General features: G+C 44.3%; 1 protein-coding gene and 1 non-coding gene across 3 annotated transcripts in view; both read left to right on the plus strand.

The window, feature by feature from the left end:
• LOC126185109 (cAMP-specific 3',5'-cyclic phosphodiesterase-like) overlaps window positions 1-24,966 on the plus strand; it is a 954,034-nt gene that overhangs the window by 704,121 nt on the left and 224,947 nt on the right. The window lies entirely within an intron of this gene.
• Window positions 22,309-22,392, plus strand: Trnas-gga (transfer RNA serine (anticodon GGA)). The gene is given in 2 exon segments: window positions 22,309-22,348; window positions 22,358-22,392. It is a non-coding gene; the product is annotated as a tRNA-Ser (tRNA).

A 24,966-nucleotide genomic window follows, 5' to 3' on the forward strand; every position in this document is an offset into this window, starting at 1 on the left:
TGGCGCACAGGCTTCTTCGAATACGCGCTCTCTAAATTTACCCATGACAGTTCCGCGAGAACTGCTACGTTACCTTTCTTCCAAGGATTCTCATTTAACTTCTCCGAGAATTTGTGTTACACTTTCGATCCTAGCAGCACGTCTTCGAATTCTTTTGATATTCATTGTCATACCTACTTGATAGGGACTTCTCCCACTGGAACGAACCTTAGAATTGGTCCCTCTGGCGTCTGATTTGTAATTTCCTTTACAGGTGCAATGCACTTTCCCAAAACCCTTCCAACGAATCTAAGTCTTCCATTCTCCTACCCTAATACTAATTTCACGTGATCATCTCATTTTTTGTAATCGTATACTGTCTGGAGTTTTCTGTTTGTCAGAGGCATTACGTCTCATTGGCCCACATTTAAAGAAAGATAAAATTCGTTAAACCAAATGAATATTTTTGGCAAGTCTCTGTGCAGTTTTCCCATCCCAAAGACAACACTTTTCTGCACACAACATTATCGTCAGCGAACGATCTTACAGCGCTGCTAAAGCTGTCTGATAAATCTGTTACGTCTATTGAAAACCGTGTGGTCCTATTACTCTTCCTTTGGGCACGCATGACATTACTTCAGCTTCTGTGAAACATTCGCCGTCCAGCATACCGTCTGGGTTGTCTACTGTTCCTCCGCCAAATCTCGTATTTTTTAAGATACTCCGCATGATCGTGTCGTGGTTATTAGTCGACAATGTCATACAGTGTCGAAACTCCTTCGAAAATCTAGGAAGACGAAATCTCCAGATTCAGCTAACTCATATTGTTTGCAACATGTCGTGTATGAATAAATCTAGAGGTGCTTAACGTGTGTGGTTTTACCTGAATCCCTGCTGATTCTCTAAGAGAAGATTGTTCCCCTCCTGGAACATTATGATGTTTCAGGCATGTTGTATATGGCTTCGTACACATCAGTAAGGAGAGGTGGGCTATACAGCGGTATGGCTGTTGCCGGCGTAGGAAAGATGGTCAGGAGAAGAAACGATTAGCGAACAATATTACACACTAAACAGAAGATTTACGTGACTTGTATTTTTCCAAGCGTACGGAGACTCATTAGAGATTATGCAAAATAGTCCAACTATCACAGCGTCAACATGGATGAGGCTATCTGACCTAAAGCACGAACGACGTAGTCGGTGCCGCGAGTAGGAAGCATCTGCTGAGAGTACGAGCGGGCTGTGTAGTTGCCGCTGACCGCCCTGTATCGCGACGGCAGAGGACGCCCGCAGCCCAGAGCGGCTGAACGTGTGGCTCACCGGGCGCGCAACATTGGCTCCGCCAGATCCGGCGAGACCGCTATAGGCGTCTGGCGGAAAGTTGCAGTGCCGTTGTTAACTTAAGGGGGGTAGGACGTCAAACGGGCCGACTAGGAGCAGGAGAGGCACCACAGGACATTTTATTTTCTACTGTCTCTACTTTTACAAATAAATTCGCAAAAGTTTGTCAGCATGACCAGGAAGGATTCAGGATTCATACTCATAGCAGTGGAAGTGCAAAAACATAACAAAATAATTTTTTTTAGATATGAAATTTCATCATATTTTCACTTACTGTTGGCTGCATTTGTTGCTGCTGGCTCTGAGCACTATGGGACTTAACATCTGTGGTCATCAGTCCCCTAGAACGTAGAACTACTTAAACCTAACTAACCTAAGGACAGCACACAACACCCAGCCATCACGAGGCAGAGAAAATCCCTGACCCCGCCGGGAATCGAACCCGGGAACCCGGGCGTGGGAAGCGAGAACGCTACCGCACGACCACGAGATGCGGGCACATTTGTTATTATAGGTACATTTTTCTTCACAAGTAAGAGAGATTCTTTGATGAATTTTGCACAGCATACAAACCATACTTACAGGTCTATGAAACTCTAGAATTTTCCAAATCTATTAAAAACTGTGGTAAGAATTGAGACAGTTAACTACAAAATTTGATTTTTTTTCTAAACATAAAGTTTAAAACGTAACAACTCATTCATTTTTTCATAAATTAAATAGATTCTAGAGTTTAACACCTGTAAGTATGGTTTGTATGCTGTGCAAAATTCATCGAACAGTCTCTTACTTATGAAGAAAAGTGTACCTATAGCAACAAATGCAGCCAATAGTAAGTGAAAAAATGATGAAATTTCACATGTAAAAATAATTATTTTGTTACGTTTTTGAACTTCCGCTGCTACGAGTGTGAATCCTGAATCTTTCCTGTTCATGCTGACAAAGTTTTATGCATTTATTTGTAAAAGTATAGACAGTGGAAATTAAAATGTCCTGTGGTGCCTCTCCTGCTCCAAGTCGGCCCGTTGGACGTCCTACCCCCCTTAAAGACGCCGGTAGGGTAGTATGGAGACATGATATCACAAGATTAGAATATGCTATAGGATCGTGCAACAGACGGATGTCAGTGACACTGGTTAGCAGTTCTGAGCATGCGATCTCTGACCCTTTTTGTAAGCAGGAGTGACCTCTACGCTTTCCTATAAAATGCTGTTGCCTCTTTCGTCCTTCCTTCCTTTTTGAGTTAATGCTCTATAACTAATGACATCAAGTCGACAGGACATTAACCTCTGAACACAGTTCCCTTCCATAATCACAACATGGTGTAGAATTAGTTCTGTCACTCTAAATCGATTACGTCTTATGTGAATACAAACATGTTTGCCATGTTCACTTTACAAATTGTTTACCACTGTCTTTACCTAAGTGCAGTAAATTTACACCATGTGACTTACCTACAAACCTTGAGCCAACTGAAGAAATGGCAAGGCTGTGGATGGGAAGTTCGATTGCAACCAGAATTGTCAACGAATTAAATGTAATATGGCGTTGTATTTGTGATACCTGTAAAGATAATTTCTTTTTCATTTCGAAGGCAAACTGGTGGTAAATAATAACCACATTGTTGTGACCTCACACACTTTAATCTGGTTTACCAATATTGTTAAGTTATATGAAGTTTTGAGATGTTTAGCTAAGGATTTGTGAATGGGTTTTCACAATGAAAAGCTTTTTGATGAAGCCCATGGACGCGAACCAACGGATCGGGGAAGTGCTCTGAGAATTGCTGAGAGTCATGCTCAGGCAATTGGCTGTCAATATGAGTCATTTTCTCACAACTGCCTGTAAGAGAATCAACTTTTTAGAATCCTCCACTGTTCATTTTATATGTGCAGTGTACCTGATGTTTTATTTTGAATGTTAAAACTTATTCAAATGACACACGTTAGGTGTAAATAAGTATACTTCAGCGATACGTCTTCCCCAGAGTGAGCTCCAGACTGACCTTTTCTGATCCGCTTCTATCAAATTCACCTTCCAGGCTCCAGCTTAGCTGCGTAGTTAGCTTTTCCGATCCAAATTACGAACTGTCGCTGGTGAAGGTACAGTATTTTCGAGAAAGAACACAAGGAACATACTACAGTTTCCGTTGATAGATTTTTTTCTAATTTTCAGGCTAAACGGCCATATTCACAGAATAAAAAGAAATATAATAGTTGGCGGCGTAGAGAGGCAATTTTTAACCTCAGTGGCCCACTCATCGTTGTCGAGTGTTGAAATTGGATTTACAAGTAGCAGTCAGCGGGCTCTCACACGGCAACAGAAGCTGATATATATATATGTGCTCCAATTGTTTTCCAGATAAATCGTAATTGCCTGTTAGAAAGGTTATTAATTTTATGTTGAATACCATTAAACCTCCGTGGAGAAATTTGAAACTTCACCGACTATTTGGCATACCGTCTATTGATCTGGCCATAATCAGATTCGAACCAGCAACTCACTCACATTAGTGATCTCGGTTACTAGTAAGAGCACGGTACTACGTAAGCATGCTCAAAGGTAATACCTCAGAATTTTTTATGTGAAAATTCTTAAGTTTTTTGAAAAAGTTATTAACATTCTTCATGTCAGCATATTAATTCCTCAATGTAGTCACCCTGGCGCGAACACATTTCTCCCAACGGGAGACAAGTTTGTTGATACCGTCATTGTAGAATGTTTAAGTTTGTTGACCTAGCCACAATCTCACCTCTGCTTGCACTGTTGATCACTGTCGAAGTGAAGTCCTCGATTATGTTCTTTAAGTTTGGGAAACACATGAAAATTGGAATGGGGCCAAGTCGGGACTGTACGGCGGATAACCGATGACAGTGATCCCAAGGCGTCGGATTGTTGCAAATGTCGCAGCGCTCGTATGTGGTCTCGCATTGTCATGCTGAAAGAGAGGGTTAACAAGTGTGAGGACAAACTCTTAGAATTCGAAGCTCGGTTACAGCACCCTCTTTCTCACGCACTGACATAGTTACGTTACATACCGCCATGTTACACTTCACAATTCGTAGCTCTCTAGCGGCAGAGGATTGCAAATATGTAGACATGAAGAATAAAGATGTAGTATGCTGATAACGCCTGTTTTATTTAAAAGCTTTACGGGTTTTCACAAAAAAATTCGGAGGTATTACTTTTCAGCGCGCCATCATACATTTTCCGTCAAATGTACATTTTCCGGTATTCAGTCCATTCGCTCCTCTGTAGCAGGGTGAACTCTCAAAACAGCATTCTGGACATGGATGAAACCTCCTTCCACTCGCACTTGGGCGGGATATATGAAGACAGCGAAGGGAGGGCGCAACTGACAACATTGGAATATAAACCGTAGCAATTTCTAACAAAAATAATCGTAAGGTGATTCTAAAATGTCACAAATCATAGTTTCCCATTTAAAGTTTCTCAGGGTTTACTGTATTTAAACAGTGCAGCTTAAACAGTCAATGGCATAGTTTGCCTGACCGCTGGAGTCTCCGTTGTGGTAACAGAGCGTTTAGCAGCGCAAGAGATTACCGTGAAATGACTGCCGCGCAAGACGAAATGATTGGACATTTAAGCCGCAGCTTTCACGCCAATTGTTAAAGGCTTTTTGTTGTTGAATAGCCGACGGCTGAAAGCTGCCACTCCGCAGCCGCGCGGTTCGGTGGCCGGCTCGCCACAGCGCGGTCGTAAGCCTTGAGAGCTCGGAACGCCTGCGAGGGAAAAACGAAGCAGCACTTAGTGCTGAGAGCTGCCGCTAGAGCGCCTCATGCCGTGACAAGTGTGGCCACCCAGCGGCAGCAGCCGGAGTTACGGCCCTGTGCCGAAATACTTCCTGATATCCGGAGCCTCCCTGCCACTCTGCGCAGCGGGGGGTTACATCACGCTGGGCTCTTCGCGCGCGGAGAATATTCGAAAATGGAGCGTTGCACTCTCAGTACTTCCGGCTCCGAAGAACGTTAACTTCTTTGCTTTACCTTGTTTTGCTTTCTAGTTTTATAGATTTATACACAAATAAAACACAGTAACCACTCACACTCGAATTCGTTTTCTTTTTAATGTCCACAATATACTTCGAAAATAGTCTGTATTCAGATAGGTTGTTATTGTCAGTTTACCTGCGTTGCCCTTTATCATGACAGTTCGTTACAAATCTGGTGATTACGTCTATCAATTCTTTTGTTTATCGCTGATAAAACCAGTGCGTAATTTTCTATCCGCTGTAAGAGTGAACATGGTACAGAAAAATCAGGCATTTATGATAACTGTTCTTTGCCAATACAACAACAATTGCACCGAATCTATCCGTTAAGTTACTAGAATATATATAGAAGAGGCTTGGTAGGGAGTACAGCTCAAATCAAGTCATTATGTTGTACCACCATGTGTTGGAGATCTCTCTCCTAAATTTGTTGAGGAAATTAAAAATGCACTTCATTTTGACCAGTTCAATGAATTTTTTGAATACAAAAATTGTAAATTAATGTCCTCTGTCAGGAAGGCTTTTTTTAGTGTTCTGCGTTTGTGCAGGTGTTCGTCAGTCGCTTTGTGTTCTATGAAATTTAAGTGGTCTTTTATCTGGGATTACAGTATTTAATAACAGAGTACCTCTAGTGACTTCATAGATTTCTCTTTCTCATTCTTTGACAGATTCGAAGATAAATGTCTTTTTTAAGCATTGCGTTTTGTTTTTTAAAGCTGCCGCTGATTTGGCTTTTCCCGCCAGTCAGTTAGCGCAGAAACAAGAAACGTCTTAATTTTATGAGAACAATCTGAAAGACTGAAGTAGATGTACCGCTGAAAACAGAATGTAATCCTAGTAACTGGTGTTGTAACATTGAAACGCGTCGAGTACTGATCAGGCTGCAAACTGAGTGACTGGTTCGGTACTGGCCATGTGCAGAAACCTGGAGCATTTCACGGTACTTCCGTCAGAGAGAAAAATCCAGGAAGTAACATTTCATTTGAGCTTACTCCGCATTTTTGCTTACTTCACCGGAATCTTACTGAAAGATTCACTTGACTGTTTTTGTGAATAACAAGACCTGCGTTTACCTTAAACACAATACACATGAGAATGTTGTCCCGTAAATGTGATACTTCCTACTTGGGGGATGTTACTACCTTAAGCATTCACCGCCATTTCTTCGTGGAAATTGCCTTTTACATTGGTGTATTGGCATAATAGTTTCATTAAGCGGGATTTTCAGGAAAACAGAAAATGTCTAAGACCGGCGGTACATTATTATTCAAAAAATGGCTCTGAGCACTATGGGACTTAACATCTATGGTCATCAGTCCCCTAGAACGTAGAACTACTTAAACCTAACTAACCTAAGGACAGCACACAACACCCAGCCATCACGAGGCAGAGAAAATCCCTGACCCCGCCGGGAATCGAACCCGGGAACCCGGGGGTGGGAAGCGAGAACGCTACCGCACGACCACGAGATGCGGGCACATTATTATTAAAAATATTTTCTGTAAAAACAGGGGATTAGAGAAGCACCTTACCGAAGACAGCAAACTAATAGAAAATTAAGGAAAAAATAAAAAGAGGACAAATTCTTCCTGTGAAAAACCTTGTTGGTACTCCACGGAGGGAAATTGTACTCCGTTGTCCTACCCGCTTGGCCAGAAAGGCTCCTTCAACGAGACCTTCCCTCTTCCTGTTCAGCTTGACTAACACTGTCCTAGAATGACAGCGGTATCGATTAGTGTTAATACTGGGAGCCAAAGTATCATATACCGGATGCCTGTGGGTCGTCAGGCGCATTTTCTGTGGTGTCTGAGCAGATATTTGCAATGTCGTTCTTGCAGTGTGTAGATGGAATCGGCCCAAACAAGTACTGCTTATTAAGTCTCTCATGAGACGCCCAGTTTTGACGGAAAGCGTCTGTTTGTTTTCCGTTGAAAGCGAAATTATATTTAAATTGGAATTTTACGATTGCATTCGGCAAAGTGGTCGCAAATTAGTCTACTGCGATGTTCGTTTTATCGATATGTATTAAGAGGGACAGTTAAACACGAAGATTAACTTAGAACTCCAGCAGTGAATGAGCAGAGCTGTTCCACGGTGTGGTGCCGTCGCTCCTGGAGTATATATAAGCTAACTTTGGACAACTATGTCGAATGGAAACATAAAACTCCATTTTTTTTTTTTTAATTTTTTGTAACAGGAAGTACCCGTAAACTGACGCATTCCGAAGACGCTGGGCGTCGCTTGAGAGACATGACGAGCAGTATTTTTTTGGGTTGATTGGTTCAAATGGCTCTGAGCACTATGCGACTTAACTTCTGAGGTCATCAGTCGCCTAGAACTTAGAACTAATTAAACCTAACTAACCTACGGACATCACACACATCCATGCCCGGGGCAGGATTCGAACCTGCGACCGTAGCAGTCCCGCGGTTCCGGACTGCGCGCCTAGATCCACTAGACCACCGCGGCCGGCTTTTTTGGGTTGACTCCAGCTAAATTTGGCAAAACGGAAACTGCAAATATCTGCCGAACACCATATAAAATGCGCTTGACGACTCTTAGGTGATACATCCTGTATACAGAGGTTTCCTTTTCTTTCTTTTTTTTCCAAGCACTGCTGCCCCTGTCTCAATTCTACCATGTTGTTGTTGTGGTCTTCAGTCCTGAGACTGGTTTGATGCAGCTCTCCATGCTACTCTATCCTGTGCAAGCTTCTTCATTTCCCAGTACCTACTGCAGCCTACATCCTTCTCAATCTGCTTAGTGTATTCATCTCTTGGTCCCCCTCTTCGATTTTTACCCTCAAATGGTTCAAATGGCTCTGAACACTATGGGACTTAACATCTATGGTCAACAGTCCCCTAGAACTTAGAACTACTTAAACCTGACTAACCTAAGGACATCACACAACACCCATTCATCACGAGGTAAAGAAAATCCCTGACCCCGCCGGGAATCGAACCCGGGATTTTTACCCTCCACGCTGCCCTCCAATACTAAATTGGTGATCCCTCGATGTCTCAGAACATGTCCTACCAACCGATCCCTTCTTCTAGTCAAGTTGTGCCACAAGATCCTCTTCTCCCCAATTCTATTCAATATAGTTATGTGATCTACCCATCTAATCTTCAGCATTCTAATACAGATAATTTCTCTCATTTTTTTTTTTTCAAACCGATCTTCCTTTTCTTTTATAGTGCCTTGGGAACTGTGTTTGTTTATGTGAAGTATTTCCATCAGATGTTATGCAAATAAAATGTTCATAAGAAGTGGGTGTTGTGTCAGTATTTTAGAACCTCGATCTTCCTAAAAGAAACTTGTTTAGCAGAACAGTTCGATTTACACCCACATACACGCGTACACGAAGTAGTGGATTCAGTTCCTATCCTCTACCAGATTTTTATATAAATGTTAGGCCTAAACTTAGCGAGTAATTTAGCATTGAGACAGGAAGTTGTATTCGTTCTCTCTCTGGTTTCTCAGCGTTGTTGATTAATGGCGTGCTTTCGGGTGTTCCTTCGAGCTGTTGATGCCATTTTATGTACAATATTTTGACGAAAGACCTAATCCAGGCAGTGGCTACACGTATCAGCACAACTCGTAGCACCTCAAGAAGATGACTGGGTCGGTCTTCGACTACGTAAAACGGAATCAACAACTCGGCTGAACACCCAAAAGCGAACCATTAATTTTAATCCGATTCGGGAATACTGGGTCTCTTTCCTTGATAGCGCAGTGAGTGAGTGAGTGAGTGAGTGAGAGAGAGTGAGAGAGAGAGAGAGAGAGAGAGAGATTGTAAGGGGTGGTGAACATTAATAAAACAGACGAAGTGCAAAGACGCCTCCCTGCATTTTCGTCTATGTGAAAGGACGGTTCTAGGCGCTTCAGTCTGGAACCGCGTGACCGCTACGGTCGCAGGTTCGAATCCTGCCTCGGGCATGGATGTGTGTGATGTCCTTAGGTTAGTTAGAGTTAAGTAGTTCTAAGTTCTAGGGGGCTGATGACCTCAGAAGTTAAGTCCGATAGTGCTCAGAGCCATTTGAACCATTTGTTTTGAAAGGACCCATGATCAAACAAACGCCCAAAAAAGCCTTGAAATGATGTTGTGTAATGTGGTTGGTATCTGTGAGTGTACTTGTTGTGGTATAACAGTGCTGCCTCTCGGCTGTCTCCATTTACTTGGCCATACAAAAATACCATCTCGGCTTGTTCCCGACGTGAATAACGGACCATTCTGGTGCTGCTTGCAGTACACTGCGTCAATCACACACAAGGAACACACGGCACATGGTCAGAGGGAATGTCATTCGTCAGCGCCATCTACGATGGCAACGATGTGCTCCCAAACACATGTTCGTAGGACTTTTTTTTTCCTCCATTTCCAGCCAGGAATCCGTCCCTGCAGTTTGTCGGTTTTAATAATATTCACCCTGTATAGAGCATGCCGCAACCAGTTTATTTCCCATGTATTGTTAATTGGAAGCGAGTTATTCTGCTGTAATTCCGTCTGTGACAAGTGCCTGTTGAATGCGGAGGAAGAGTCTATTGGCCTTCGTATATTTAAAAAAAAATGGCTCTGAACACTATGGGACCTAACATCTGAGGTCATCAGTACCCTAGAACGTAGAACTACTTAAACCTAACTAACCTAAGGACATCACACACATCCATGCCCGAGGCAGGACTCGAACCTGCGACCGTAACGGTCGCGCTGTTCCGGACTGAAGCGCCTAGAACCGCTCGGCCACACCGGCCGGCTTCGTATATTTAATATCCGTATATAGTTTACTGACGTGGATTACTTGGAAGTTGCACTGCTCTGTGTTTGGATAGCTGTACGTAGTTACGAACGCGAACATTCCCCATCGGAATGCAGTGGTCTGTGGGAGATGTTTCCAAATTCCACTTATATCTTACTGCTACATAATATTTTGAACTAACGGAATTCGTACCCAAATGTTGATTTGTAGCAAGCATGAGCTGAATTTTTTGAAGTGCTGCCCGAAAACACCGCATTGTTTCTGCCGCAGCGAGCAGCTTCCAGGAACGTGGAACGGCTCGCGGCTTTGCAACCTGCCCTTGCGGGGACATGGTGTGACGCTGCGGGAATGCGGAGTACGTAAGATGGTATTGTCCGCAGCTTTGCACAGGCTTTAGCGTGATTTGCGGGCACGGCGCGAGATAGCGGAGGCACGACCTGCGCTTGTAGGAATGCGCGTGACCACAGCGCGAGCGTTCGTCGAAACTCTTGAATCATGTAATGCAAATCCAAATATTGCCCCAAGTGCCTAATGGCTGGTAGTGCACAGGGGTATAGGTCGTGAGAGTCTAGGAATACCGCTAGTGGGAATAGTGGTTCCCTGTACGAGCCTGTTCTCGCGATGCGCTCGGTAATGTAAGCAAGACGTAATAAAAGTTTACACGTATTCGTAGCATTTGTCGACCTAGAAAAAACACTTGGACAGTGTAAGATGTCCGAAATTCTCAAGAAAATAGAGATCAGCTGTAGGGACGGGTATTATACAAGACGTAGAAGAATCAAGAGGGGAAAATGAGAATAGAAGACCAAGAACGAAGTGCTCTGACCAGAAAGGGAGTAAGACAGTGTTAAGCTTCGATTGTTGAAAGTATACAAAGCAGAAGAAATGAAGGAAATACGAAATATATTCAGGAGAAAATCGGGGAAGGAACCACTGACAAATTTAGTGATGAGTCATTTTTCCTTTTCAGTGTTTGAGGTGTGCTGCTGTAAAATAATGCTGAAAATTAGGTGGGCTGATAAGAAGTGAGGTACTCAGCAGAATCGGCGAGTGGAGGAACGAGTGAAAAACATTGTCAAAAAGAAGGAACGTCAGGAAATACGAATAATGTCCAGGGTACTTGACGCACCTGTAGAGGATAAAAAACGTAAGGAAAGACAGAGCCCGGCCGGAGTGGCCGTGCGGTTCTAGGCGCTACAGTCTGGAGCCGAGCGACCGCTACGGTCGCAGGTTCGAATCCTGCCTCGGGCATGGATGTGTGTGATGTCCTTAGGTTAGTTAGGTTTAAGTAGTTCTAAGTTCTAGGGGACTGATGACCTCAGATGTTAAGTCCTATAGTGCTCAGAGCCATTTGTCCGTTCTTCCACAAAACCCGAAATCAGATAAAGCAGTGATGGACGCTGTGGCCTGGAGCGAAGCCGCCATTCTATCTCAATTCAGACGTGTTCCATAAGGTTCAGATCGGAACTCTGGGCAGGCCAATCCATTTCGGGAATGTTATTGTCCTCAAGCCAATGCCTCACAGACAATGCTTATGACAGGGTGTATGATCATGTTGACACAATCATCATCTCCGGACTGTTCCTCTACACAGCACCAGCTCCTTCGCACTTCCCTGTTGGCACTACACACAATGGCGAGTCCGCCCGGTTGGCCGTGCGGTCTAACGCACGGCTTTCCGGGCGGGAAGGAGCGCCGGTCCCCGGCACGAATCCGCCCGGCGGATTTGTGTCGAGGACCGGTGAGCCGACCAGTCTGTGAATGGTTTTTATGCGGTTTTCCATCTGCCTTGGCGAATGCGGGCTGGTTCCCCTTATTCTGCCTCAGCTATACTACGTCGGCGATTGCTGCGCAAACAAGTTCTCCACGTACGCATACACCACCATTACTCTACCACGCAAACATAGGGTTTACACTCGTCTGGTGTGAGACGTTCCCTGGGGTGTCCACCGGGGGCCGAACCACACAATAACCCTGGGTTCGGTGTGGGGCGGTGGAGGGGTGAAGTGGACTGCGGTAGACGTCGTGGGGTTGCGGACCACTGCGGCTGCGGCGGGGCGGAGCCTCTCCGTCGTTTCTAGGTCCCCGGTTAACATAACATAACACACAATGGCAGGTAACGTTCTCCAGACATACGCCAAACCCAAACCCTTCCATCTGATTTTCACATAGCACAAGATGATTCATCACCCCAAATCACTCGTGTCCAGTCATTCACTTTCCAGCATAGTCGCTCTTTACACCACCTCGAGCGTCACTTATCACAGACTACAGAAATGTGTGACTCGACCATTGTACCCCATTCTTTTTAGCCCCCTGTGCGTAGATATTGTGGTAGCTGGATTACTGGGAGCGAGTTGGAATTCACGAGTGATTCATTCCGCTGATTTCAAGCGGTTTATGACAGACAACTACCCTTCGCAGCGCTCGACGGTCCCTGTCCGTCAATACAGGGCGTCTGCCTGTTCTTGGTTCAGCTGTGGTTGTTCCTTCGCGTTTCTACTTCACAGTCACGTCACTAACTGTCGACTTGGCAGATTTAGAAGACTGATTTATTATGTAGGTGACATCCAGTGACTAGTTCCCGTTCCACATCACTGAGTTCTCCTGACAGAACCATTCTTCTGTTACTGCTTCTCTACTGACAACGCAATACTCCCCACTTCCTTTAGTACTGGCTGGTCCGCCCTCGTGAGATATTTTTAATTATTGTGTTGATGAAAAATGCACAATAAAATCTATTATTGAATTACTCAAACGTCCAGCAATTTTTTCTCGTCGAAAAATAAGGACGCTAATGAAACTTGCCCGCGAAAGGCAAAGGTCCTGAGTTCGAGTCTCGGTCCGGCACACAGTTTTAATCTGCCAGTAAGTTTCATATCAGCGTACACTTCGGTGAAGAGTGAAAATCTCATTCTGGAAAGACGCTAATGACTAGCACCCTAAAAAAATAATGATATAGCCATTGTCCTGTAATACGCTGATTTCGGAAACAAATAAGCATCATAACGCACGCTGAGTATTTCTGCTCAATAATGTCATACGTAATAATTTTCTGGAGTAACTCTTCACATACAAGATACTAATTGTACAAGAGGTAGCACTGAGAATAATACGTGATATTCACCCACAACTATATGTTAGCGGCCACTTCAAGGAGTTAAGCATTATAACCACGCCCTTACAGTTGATGCAACTGATCTAATTAAAATTTAGCAAATTAAAAATTACTATTCACAATGTGGTAGGAATATTCCACAGCTTCAATACTGAAAAGAGAAAATGACTCATCACTAAATATGTCAGTGGTTCTGAAAGTTGTTCAGTATCCAGTAACAAAAGTATTTGATCATTTCCCCAATAACTTAAAATGTAACTGATAGTAAAGAAGATTTTAAACGTGTAAACTAAAATCGTTTCTTCTAGACAACGTTTTCTATAGACGACATTCTAGTATAATGCTAATAGCACATTTAGTATGGAGGAAAGAGAAGTTTTCTTTCATCTTCAAAACTAGTAATACCAGTAATTCCAAAGACTACAATACTTCCTTTCTTGTTACGTGAAAGCCACTGTGCAACAAAGGCCAGCATAGAGACATAGACACAATCATATGCTGCATGCTTAGCCTGAAATATAACGCGCTCTACAGCATTTCGCTAAAAACCGCTAACTTCGAAGTAACTAATTCCTTTGAGCCTCTCGTATAATGAGACACACATCCAGTATTGCAAAGAGCTTCAAAAAACTGATCAGCAAATCAGTAATATTTATTTATTTCTTCATTAAAGAACAATGAATAAAATCGAAAATTTTAAATTTTGAAAAATTCAACTCCGTGGTCAGAAAATTTTCTGATAATTTTCGCAGGTAATGTTAATGGTTCGTTTAAGATACGGAGTAAGCTCCAGACACCGTAGCGCCCAGGGAACGTGAGCGTCGCATTCGAACTTTCCTTCGGGGAAAGTTTCGTTTAGCAGCGTGTCACATCACGTGCATGGGCCGCAATCTTGTGGCTGCATATACGAGTGCTACTAAAAGTCTAATCGTATTTTGCAGATAGTCCACGAATGTAATCCCTGTAAGACATTTTCGCGGAATTAAGTACCTACGCAATGACAGGTGGACGTTCTTTTGGCCAGAGATACGAATTAAATGTTGCTTTCGCCGTCACGACTCGAAGCAGCTTTATCAGCGAATAGTATTACTGGAATTATCAGAATTAACTAGAAGTAATCCGTCGACAGAAAAAGGTAGCGTCTCGTCGGGTAGACCGTTCGCCGGGTGCAAGTCTTTCGATTCGACGCCACTTCGGCGACTTGCGCGTCGATGGAGATGAAATGATGATGATTAGGACAACACAACACCCAGTCCCTGAGCGGAGAAAAATCTTCGAACCAGCCGGGAATCGAACCCGGGCCCTTAGGACTGACATTCTGTGGCGCTGACCACTCAGCTACAGAGGGCAGCATAATGAACGATCAAAACGTTTGCTTTTAAGGACGTGCTACAGCGTGTATGCAAGGTAACGCGATTCTGATAGGGATAATTAAGCACCGAGATGCAGGCAAGGGATAGGAAGGCATTCGTGTCTTTCCAACGTGCGTGCGGTAAATGCTGAAACGTGAACTGCGGCGAAGTTATCATCAAATGCGTCCAAACAGGACCAACGTGCTGTTATTCTTTTCTTGGCTGCCAGTGGATAAACGCCGGTAGACATCCATCGGAGAATGAAGAATGTGTGGCGGGGGCATCATTTTCGTCGAAAACCATCGTTGTGGTATGGTGCGGCAAGGGGTACTGCTGCTCCACGATAACGCACGCCCCCACATCGCAAATGGCGTAACGCAGAAGTTACGGTTACTCAAGCAGGAGACAGTAAAGCGCTGGACCTATAATCCTGATCTCTCCCCATAAAAAAAAGGGCTCTGAAGAATCAAGGATTCTTACCGGACGACGATTTACAACAGGCAGCTACGGACTTCACGCAGGAAGGCTCGATATCTTTCCAAACGGCTACATTCAACCTGGTGGTGCGGTGGGATGATTGCCTCAGTACCGAGCCAGGTGGCGCAGTGGTTAGACACTGGACTCACATTCGGGAGGACGACGGTTCAATCCCGCGTCCGGCCATCCTGATTTAGGTTTTCCGTGATTTCCCTAAATCGCTTCAGGCAAATGCCGGGATGATTCCTTTGAAAGGGCACGGCCGACTTCCTTCCCCGTCCTTCCCTAATCCGATGAGACCGATGACCTCGATGTCTGGTCTCCTTCCCCCAAGAACCCAAGATTGCCTCAGTGCTCACATCGATTTTGCCTGATTGGCATACCGACTCTGGACTGTGCGGCCTTCTAACGGAAACGTTTTGATCGCTCCTTATATTAATAGATACCGATTTACTGAACACGCTGAATGTTTTCAAACATAGTTAACATCCTTACCAATGAATTTCGGTATGGTCCCCTTGCAAAAGGCCACGGCGATGTCCTGTCTCCGTCCTTGTACATTCCTTGTTGTTCCTCTCTGATGACTTTATCATTGACGGATCGTTGAACTCTGATCTACCGATCCGTCCATCCAACTGATCAGATGCTACCCTGCGTAACTTTCTGCACGGTAAAGGCAACAATCCTTCTTCAGGTCCTTATGCGGCACGCCGTCAGAGCCGAACCTACCAAGTAGTTTCCCAAATCTTTTTTCCGTTCATCCCTTCGTGCAGCATCCCATTCACCAGGACCTTGTGTTCGTGCTGTGACGGTTGATACCGCGTGGTTCGCCTCCTCACCCCTTTCCTTTTTCTCCCTCCACCGTTGTTAATCCGTTTCCTTCCTTTGAACTATCAAAGTGTATCGTGCAATTTGAAAATCTCTATGGAAGCGAGAAATGAAATTAAAGGATCAGTTTCCCATTATTTGAAAGTTGAGAAACGGGAGATCAAATTGTTCATGCAGTGTTCTTGGCGTTATACTACTCATTATGCTCATAATATCGTGTGTTGCATCACTGAAAATATGCATAAAAATAACTTACCTAGTATTCTACTACCGAGCGGGGTAGCGCAGTGGTTAGCCCAATCATTCCGGAAGACGGCGGTTCAGACTCGCGTCCGGCCATCCTGATTTAGGTTTTCCGTGGTTTCCCTAAATCACTTAAGGCAAATGGATTCGAAAGGGGACGGCTGATTTCCGTCTCCATCCTTCTCTATTCCGAGCTTGTGCTCCGTCTCTAATGACCTCGTTGTCGGCGGTATGTTAAACGCTAATTTCCTCTCCTCTTTCCAGTATTTGTGGTGTCACCAGGTGGTAGCCTTTAAATCGGCCGCGGTCCGTTAGTATACGCCGGACCCGCGTGTCGCCACTACCAGTGATTGCAGACCGAGCGCCGCCACACGGCAGGTCTAGTCTAGAGAGACTCCCTAGCACTCGCCGACAGTGCCGACTTTGCTAGCGATGGTTCACTGTCTACATACGCTCTCATTTTCAGAGACGACAGTTTAGCATAGCCTTCAGCTACGTCATTTGCTATGACCTAGCAAGGCGCCATATTCAGTTACTATAAATGTGGTGTCACCGCCAGACACCACACTTGCTAGGTGGTAGCCTTTAAATCGGCCGCGGTCCGCTAGTATACGTCGGACCCGCGTGTCGCCACTGTCAGTGATCGCAGACCGAGCCCCGCCACACGGCAGGTCTAGAGAGACTTCCTAGCACTCGCCCCAGTTGTACAGCCGACTTTGCTAGAGATGGTACATTGACAAATTACGCTCTCATTTGCCGAGACGATAGTTAGCATAGCTTTCAGTTACGTCATTTGCTACGACCTAGCAAGGCGCCATTATCATTTGCTATTTATCTTGTGATGCATGTACCGTCAGACCGATGTTCACCAATTATGGATTAAAGTTAAGTATTCCATCAGCTACGTACTTTATTTGCTACTATAAATTCCTTTTACTGTTCCAGACCTCACGCCAGGCTGCGTGAGCTTAAACGCGTGCCTTTCGGCTACCAATCATAGTGGCTTGGCTGTCTTGCCAAGTCACAACAATAATTACTTCAAGAATGTATTCTGAACAGATAATATTGTGAATCATGTACCGTCAAGAGCGACGTTCATCATTAATGGATTAAAGTTAAGTATCAAACGAATTACGTCCGCTTTCTGAATTCTAATTCCTTGTCAGGTTCCAGGCCTCACGTCAGTATAGTCCTTCCCTCCTCACGCCAGTCCGCGTGGGCTAAAACGCGTGCATTTCGGCCTCCATTCGTAACACGGTGTTGGCTCTTCTGCTAACACAGAAGTATTCTATTGTCTTCCAAAAAACATTACATTACTTAGCTCCTGAAGTGCAGGAGTCATTATTTCAACAGCAAAGAAATTTGCAAATTTTTAAGAGTAGATCTCAGTACTACCTACCTGCAAAATGCAGTAAAATAACTATCGCAGCTGGAAGGTATTTCATGTGAACAACACGTCTGACTGGTTCTGCGTGTAAGGGACGCAATGTGCGCTATTTTCACCCTTATTGCTTTTCTATTTTGCGCACTTTAGTGTGGAAAACCACTTTGAGCCACTCTGCTAATGTCCTGACAAGTTGGAAACGTGATGTCTGACAGTCAGGCAACTCGTCCGCAGTAAGATGAAGATCGGGCCTTTAGTTTGAGTGTTTGATATTCCTTACGTTTTTAAATCATACGTGCGCAAAGAAGCGTTTCATCGTTCAGCTAAAGAGCGTCGTTTGCAGTAGTGGACTTGTCCTGCTCCCCGTGCACGGCACTGCGCCGGCGATGAGCCGCGCAATGGGCTCGAGACAGGACAGGAAAACTGGGGGCATCACGGAATACATTTACGTACAAATGAGCGGCCCCAGGATCGATATCGGGGCGACCTTAACCCGTTTTCCGCTGCGTGCGGGGAAAGTACTGTCGCAGAATACTTGGTGGGAGCGGCGGTTGCAATTTTCCGATGCGCCCGTGTCACGCACCGAGTTCCGCCAGCAAGCAGATCGCACTCCTCGTGTCTGGACACTACTGCTCTCGTTGGTGAGATTCGCTGAAAGTAGAAATAACGCGGATGTTTTAAACTCTGTCGTCAGAGGAAAACTGTTGAGTGGTCACGAGACGATAATTGTTTCAGAGTTCTTTCGTGCCTCACAACAAGTTTCATAGAGTAAGACTGCGCTGTAGTTCCTTCTCTAGATTGTCGCACAGATGACAAAATGGTAGATATCGAAATAGACGACAGAGGGATAGAGAAACAATTAAAATCGCTCAAAACAGGAAAGGCCGCTGGACCTGATGGGATGCCAGTTCGATTTCACACAGAGTACGCGAAGGAAGTTGCCCCCCTACTTGCAGCGGTGTACCGTAGGTCTCTAGAAGAGCGTAGCGTTCCAAAGGATTGGAAATTGGCACAGGTCATCCCCGTTTTCAAGAAGGGACGTCGAACAGATGTGCAGAACTATAGACCTATATCTCTAACGTCGATCAGTTGTAGAATTTTGGAACACGTGTTATGTTCTAGTATAATGACTTTCCTGGAGACTAGAAATCTACTCTGTAGGAATCAGCATGGGTTTCGAAAAAGACGATCGTGTGAAACCCAGCTCGCGCTATTCGTCCACGAGACTCAGATGGCCATAGACACGGGTTCACAGGTAGATACCGTGTTTCTTGACTTCCTCAAGGCGTTCGATACAGTTCCCCACAGTCGTTTAATGAACAAAGTAAGAGAATATGGACTATCAGACCAATTGTGTGATTGGATTGAAGGGTTCCTAGATAACAGAACGTAGCATGTCATTCTCAATGGAGAGAAGTCTTCCGAAGTAAGAGTGATTTCAGGTATGCCGCAGGGGAGTGTCATAGGACCGTTGCTATTCACAATATACATAAATGACCTTGTGGATGAAATCGGAAGTTCACTGAGGCTTTTTGCAGATGATGCTGTGGTGTATCGAGAGGTTGTAACAATGGAAAATTGTACTGAAATGCAGGAGGATCTGCAGCGAATTGACGCATGGTGCAGGGAATGGCAATTGAATCTCAATGTAGACAAGTGTAATGTGCTGCGAATACATAGATAGATAGATCCCTTATCATATAGCTACAAAATAGCAGGTCAGCAACTGGAAGCAGTTAATTCCATAAATTACCTGGGGGTACGCATTAGGAGTGATTTAAAATGGAATGATCGTATAAAGTTGATCGTCGGTAAAGCAGATGCCAGACAGAGATTCATTGGAAGAATCCTAAGGAAATGCAATCCGAAAACAAAGGAAGTAGTTTACAGTACGCTTGTACGCCCACTGCTTGAATACTGCTCAGCAGTGTGGGAGGACCGATAGAGGTACTCAAGGTACCCTCCCCTGCACACCGTCAGGTGGCTTGCGGAGTATGGAAGTAGATGTAGATGTAGATAACAGAAATAACACTAGGACATCGCGCATATGCCACGACGATGACTATTTCTCCTGCATGGTGAGTTTCACCGAGTGGATGCTGTCTGTATCTCGTTCACCTCGAGGAACTTGAAGAGGGAAAACACCATCCTGTAGCGACGTCTCTTATTTCCTAGCCGTGTCTGACTGACGGCAAATCTTCCGGCTACCACCGAGTCGACGATTGTGTTTCTGAGTACAATATTTCGACAGCTGACCTTATCGAAATTTGTGACAGACCGGGACTCTAACCACCTTACTGCAAACAGTCGTCTTAACCGTAGCCTGTCGGTCAACGCCTCTAGGCCTGACGCAAACGTTAATTCTCACTGATGTTTTTACTTATGATTTGAGAGCAGTCTTCCACGGCACGAAGTATGTGGGAGTAGCACCATTGTGGTAACGGAGTCCGTGGAGGACGTTGACTTACCCTGCAACAGGCTGTTTACAAAAGGCACTATTAATCAAAACCAGAATAAAAGCTCCTACAGTCATATCTCCGAAAATCGATTGAGATATAGGCCAAACTGTCCTTTCACTTCCACCTGTCTGTTGCGTAGAAGTACACATTATACACTACTGGCCATTAAAATTGCTACACCACGCAGATGACGTGCAACAGACGCGAAATTTAACCGACAGGAAGAAGATGCTGTGATATGCAAATGATAAGCTTTTCAGAGCATTCACACAAGGCTGGCACCGGTGGCGACACCTACAACGTGCTGACACGAGGAAAGTTTCCAACCGATTTCTCATACACAAACAGCAGCTGACCGACATTGCCTGGTGAAACGTTGTTGTTATGCCTCGTGTGAGGAGGAGAAATGCGTACCATCACGTTCCGACTTCAATAAAGGTCGGATTGTAGCCTATCGCGATTGCGGTTTGTCGTATCGCGACATTGCTGCTCGCGTTGGTCGAGATCCAAAGACTGTTAGCAGAATATGGAATCGGTGGGCTCAGGAGGGTAATGCGGAACGCCGTGCTGGATCCCAACGGCCTCGTATCACTAGCAGTCGAGATGACAGGCATCTTATCCGCATGGCTGTAACGGATCTTGCAGCCACGTCTCGATCCCTGAGTCAACAGATGGGGACGTTTGCAAAACAACAACCATCTGCACGAACAGTTCGACGACGTTTGCAGCAGCATGGACTATCAGCTGGGAGACCATGGCTGCAGTTACCCATGACGCTGTATCACAGACAAATGCGATGGTGTACTCAACGACGAACCTGGGTGCACGAATGGCAAAACGTCATTTTTTCGGATGAATCCAGGTTCTGTTTACAGCACCATGATGGTCGCATCCGTGTTTGGCGACATCGCGGTGAACGCACATTGGAAGCATGTATTCGTCATCGCCATACTGGCGTATCACCCGGCGTGATGGTATGGGGTGCCATTGGTTACACGTCTCGGTCACCTCTTGTTCGCATTGACGGCACTTTTAACAGTGGACGTTACATTTCAGACCCGTGGTTTTACCCTTCATTCGATCCCCGTGAAACCCTACATTTCAGCAGGATAATGCACGATCGCATGGTGCAGGTCCTGTACGGGCCTTTCTGGATACAGAAAATGTTCGACTGCTGCCCTGGCCAACACATTCCCCTGATCTATCAACAATTGAAAACGTCTGGTCAACGGTGGCCGGGCAACTGGCTCGTCACAATACGCCAGTCGCTACTCTTGATGAACTGTGGTATCGTGTTGAAGCTGCATGGGCAGCTGTACCTGTACACGCCATCCGAGCTCTGTTTAACTCAATGCCCAGGCGTATCAAGGCCGTTATTACGGCCAGAGGTGGTTGTTCTGGATACTGATTTCTCAGGATCTATGCACCCAAATTGCGTTAAATGTAATCACATGTCAGTTCTAGTATAATATATTTGTCCAATGAATACCCATTTATCATCTGCAATTCTTCTTGGTGTAGCAATTTTAATGGCCAATAGTGTATAAAATGCTACAAATGGCTGACACGCATGCTGACAAAGATTTCGGCACTTCTCACTGAATCGGGTATTCTGTCAAAAACACCTGGCTCCATTCAGATTGCTTCACATGCATTGGTCTCACGCTCCATATTTTCGATGGGTCTGGACATGCACCAATCCCTTTAAGTGTCCTCATATACAGAAGTCCAATGGATTCAGTTCGAATGAATGGGAAGCTATGCTTCAGCACCATCTCGACCAATCTATTGTCCATGAAACTTTGCGATGAGGTAATGTCTCATGATCCGTAGGAAATGGGGTAATCCTCTGTCGTACACAAACCACTGTCGTTGCCTTTCTACAATGGTAACTTTCTCCAGTAGCGCTGGTAATTCATCGCGCGGAAAATCTGTGATGTATAACAGCTATTACTCTACTCTCTCGTATTTAGTAAAGCGTATGGCCCTATGAGTCTGTCACCCACAATTTCTGCCCATATATTGATAAGTGATCCTGTCGCCCACTCCATAATTACTCGAGGATTTGCATCTGCCCACAAATGCGTATTGTGGTAATTTATTGTCATCGCTTCTGAATCCTGCTTCATCTGTAAATAAAATGCAGGCTGTAACCTGCAGATCTCAGCGGCCCATATACCAACAGGTATTCGTTTCCGGACATATTACAACAGGAACTTTTTTGTTTTTTTGTTTTGACTAACACTTCCCCATGCAGGAATATGTGACACTTTTTTTGAATACCGTGTATATGAAATGCACAGAAACTAATGGATCAATGGGGATGAAATAAATGAAGATGCAATGGCATGACCGGCCAGAGTGGCCGAGCGGTTCTAGGCGCTCGAGCCTGGAACTGCGCGACCGCTGCGGTCGCAGGTTCGAATCCTGCCTCCGGCATGGATGTGTGTGATGTCCTTAGGTTAGTTAGGTTTACGTAGATCTAAGTTCTAGGGGACTGATGCCCTCAGAAGTTAAGTCCCATAGGGCTCAGAGCCATTTGAACCATTTTTTGCAATGGCATGACCGGCTACCAGCGCAAACCGTTCCGATCCTGATGAAGTTTAAAGGTTAAGTAATTGCAATAATGAAAACTGGAAACTATTCATCACATCACATTCAGCATATCTGAACTTAACAGTATGATCTTCGATGTCGAATCTTCAACCATATCTTTAGTAGAACCAACTGATGTGTATATGTTATTAATAACGTATTTAGCCTAAGAATTATCATATGCCACATTTCTCCCAACGAACAGCATTCTACGAATTGTCTATTGGAATATTTGCTTAACGTGGTCTCTCCATCCCCTCCCTTTCCGTGGAATTTGATTGGATATGTGGTTTATAGTTGTTCTGGTCGAACGAACAAAAGTAGAAATTATTTTCCGCTGATGAATAACGTTCTGTTTTGATATATGTGAATCTCATTTCGATGACGTTGGCAGAAAAAGATGAATAATGAAAGTTAGCCACCTTATAATTATACTTCCTTTTCCTCTGCCAAAACACTTCCAGTTGATTATATCCTTGATATTACCTCGGGAGTTCCTTTCCATCTCGTTGCTATGTCACGTATCCACTTACATCAGAAGCAACAGTGCGTTGCACAGCCTTGAGGAGAGCCCTTAAGAAACCGCCGAGCCACGTTGACACTCGGTATCTAGGGAAACACGGAAAACTTAAATTGGATGTCCCAGATTCTAACGACGGTCCTTGTCGCACAGAAATTAACGTCCTAGAGTTACGTCACATCGCTTGGTGCACGCGACGTGGGTGTACGAAATTAATGCACCAAGTGTGAATGGGATTACGTTATCACTCACTGCAAACTTACAGCTCGACACCAGGGCCAGAGTCTCACAGTCACGCTTGCAAATATGCTGTTTCTCGTTACGTGCTTGTAACTTCGTATAAGAATCTTTGCACCCCTCTTAGGTATGTCCGCTTGCGAAGTTTTAAGAAGCAATCATATTTGACTATTTAAAAAATGTGCGGTGATAACAGGGATAACATGTCTTTCTGCAAATATGGTGCAAGGTATTGTCAATCAGCGTTTCTTGCAATGTATTTTATCGCTTTTAAACAGATAAAAAATACCACTTTTCTCTGGAAATAGTGCTCACGTCATTGATACATGTTGACGCTAATTTTCCGGTATACGTTTTGCGCTTCTTACCAAACGCATAAGGGAGTATTAGCATTAAACTTACTTGTGTGTGCGGAAAGCGAAGTAGTCTTATTGTGCCTATAGAGTGATGGACAAATCAACACGTACCTATTTGACAAAGAAATTTTTTACTTTCTGCAGAGTATATTCTGAGTTGATGATAGACAAACGCAAATGGGAGGTGTTACACCACGAAGGAAAAATCTGATATGTTCATCACATAACAGATATTCACTGATTAAACTGACATTCCAACTGATGTCCATCACCAACATCTGTACGTGTCTGAATTCATAATTTCTGCTGGATCAGAGTGGTGTCTGTTCCATATAAGTACGTTTGTCGTTTCGGAAAGTATATTCGTTTAGAAAAGTCAAACTGTACGACCGGCAGAGATAATTGACTACAGCAGTAGTGACAGTTATTATCTGTGAGAATGCTGTAGACGAATTATCCAGTTAATCACTACTTTAAAACAAATAATATGGTATTTATAATAAGATAATACGAAAAGGAGGTCCCTTATTCGTCATTAACGTGTTAGCTTCGTAAAATATAGGTATGAAATTGGACATCCATGATGCCCTTTTGCCTATGATAGGTAAGTCTCTTTCATGTTAAAATTTAACACGAAAAGTAAGTTTTGCGCGAAATCGGTATGCAATCTCAGGAGCCGGTAAAAAAAAAGGCTTTCTAATGATAACTCAATCATCCCTGTACGATTAGTATGTGTTGAGAAAAGGGGATGTTGACTTGAGAAATAATATGTATTATGACCACTACGCGAAAGTATGATCTAAAATTAGTTGGATTTACTGCTTGATTCATTTTTTTAATGCATACAAGTCTTGCACTGCAATTCGGCTGACTACTACTACTATTATTATTATTATTATTATTATTATTATTATTATCAGCTTCGAAGCAACTATCATTAGAGTTAACGAAGCTCATTGCTATAGTTAGTCTCGGAAAAACTCTAGCCATCCCTCCTGCAACGGTCTGAACTAGCCTACTGTATATCGACCATACTTTGAGTTATTTAATACTGCTATGAGCACGATTAACTGGAAACAGTTATGTCTAGCAGCTGCTGAGACTGGTAAGTAACGTGTTGTGGACCCACATCGGCGTGACAACCTCCTGGCGTTGCCGCGGCTGGTGCCGTAATACCCTCTAGTGGCGGTGATCTTGGCACAGATTGCTCCTGCGTTACCGGAACTGCTCCTGTCGTTTGAGATACGCTATAGGAAAACAACTCTGTCGTTAAAACCACCGCCATCAGCGAACTGTCTATGGAAA

Source organism: Schistocerca cancellata, chromosome 4 (genome assembly GCF_023864275.1).
Source record: "Schistocerca cancellata isolate TAMUIC-IGC-003103 chromosome 4, iqSchCanc2.1, whole genome shotgun sequence".
Taxonomy (NCBI): domain Eukaryota; kingdom Metazoa; phylum Arthropoda; class Insecta; order Orthoptera; family Acrididae; genus Schistocerca; species Schistocerca cancellata.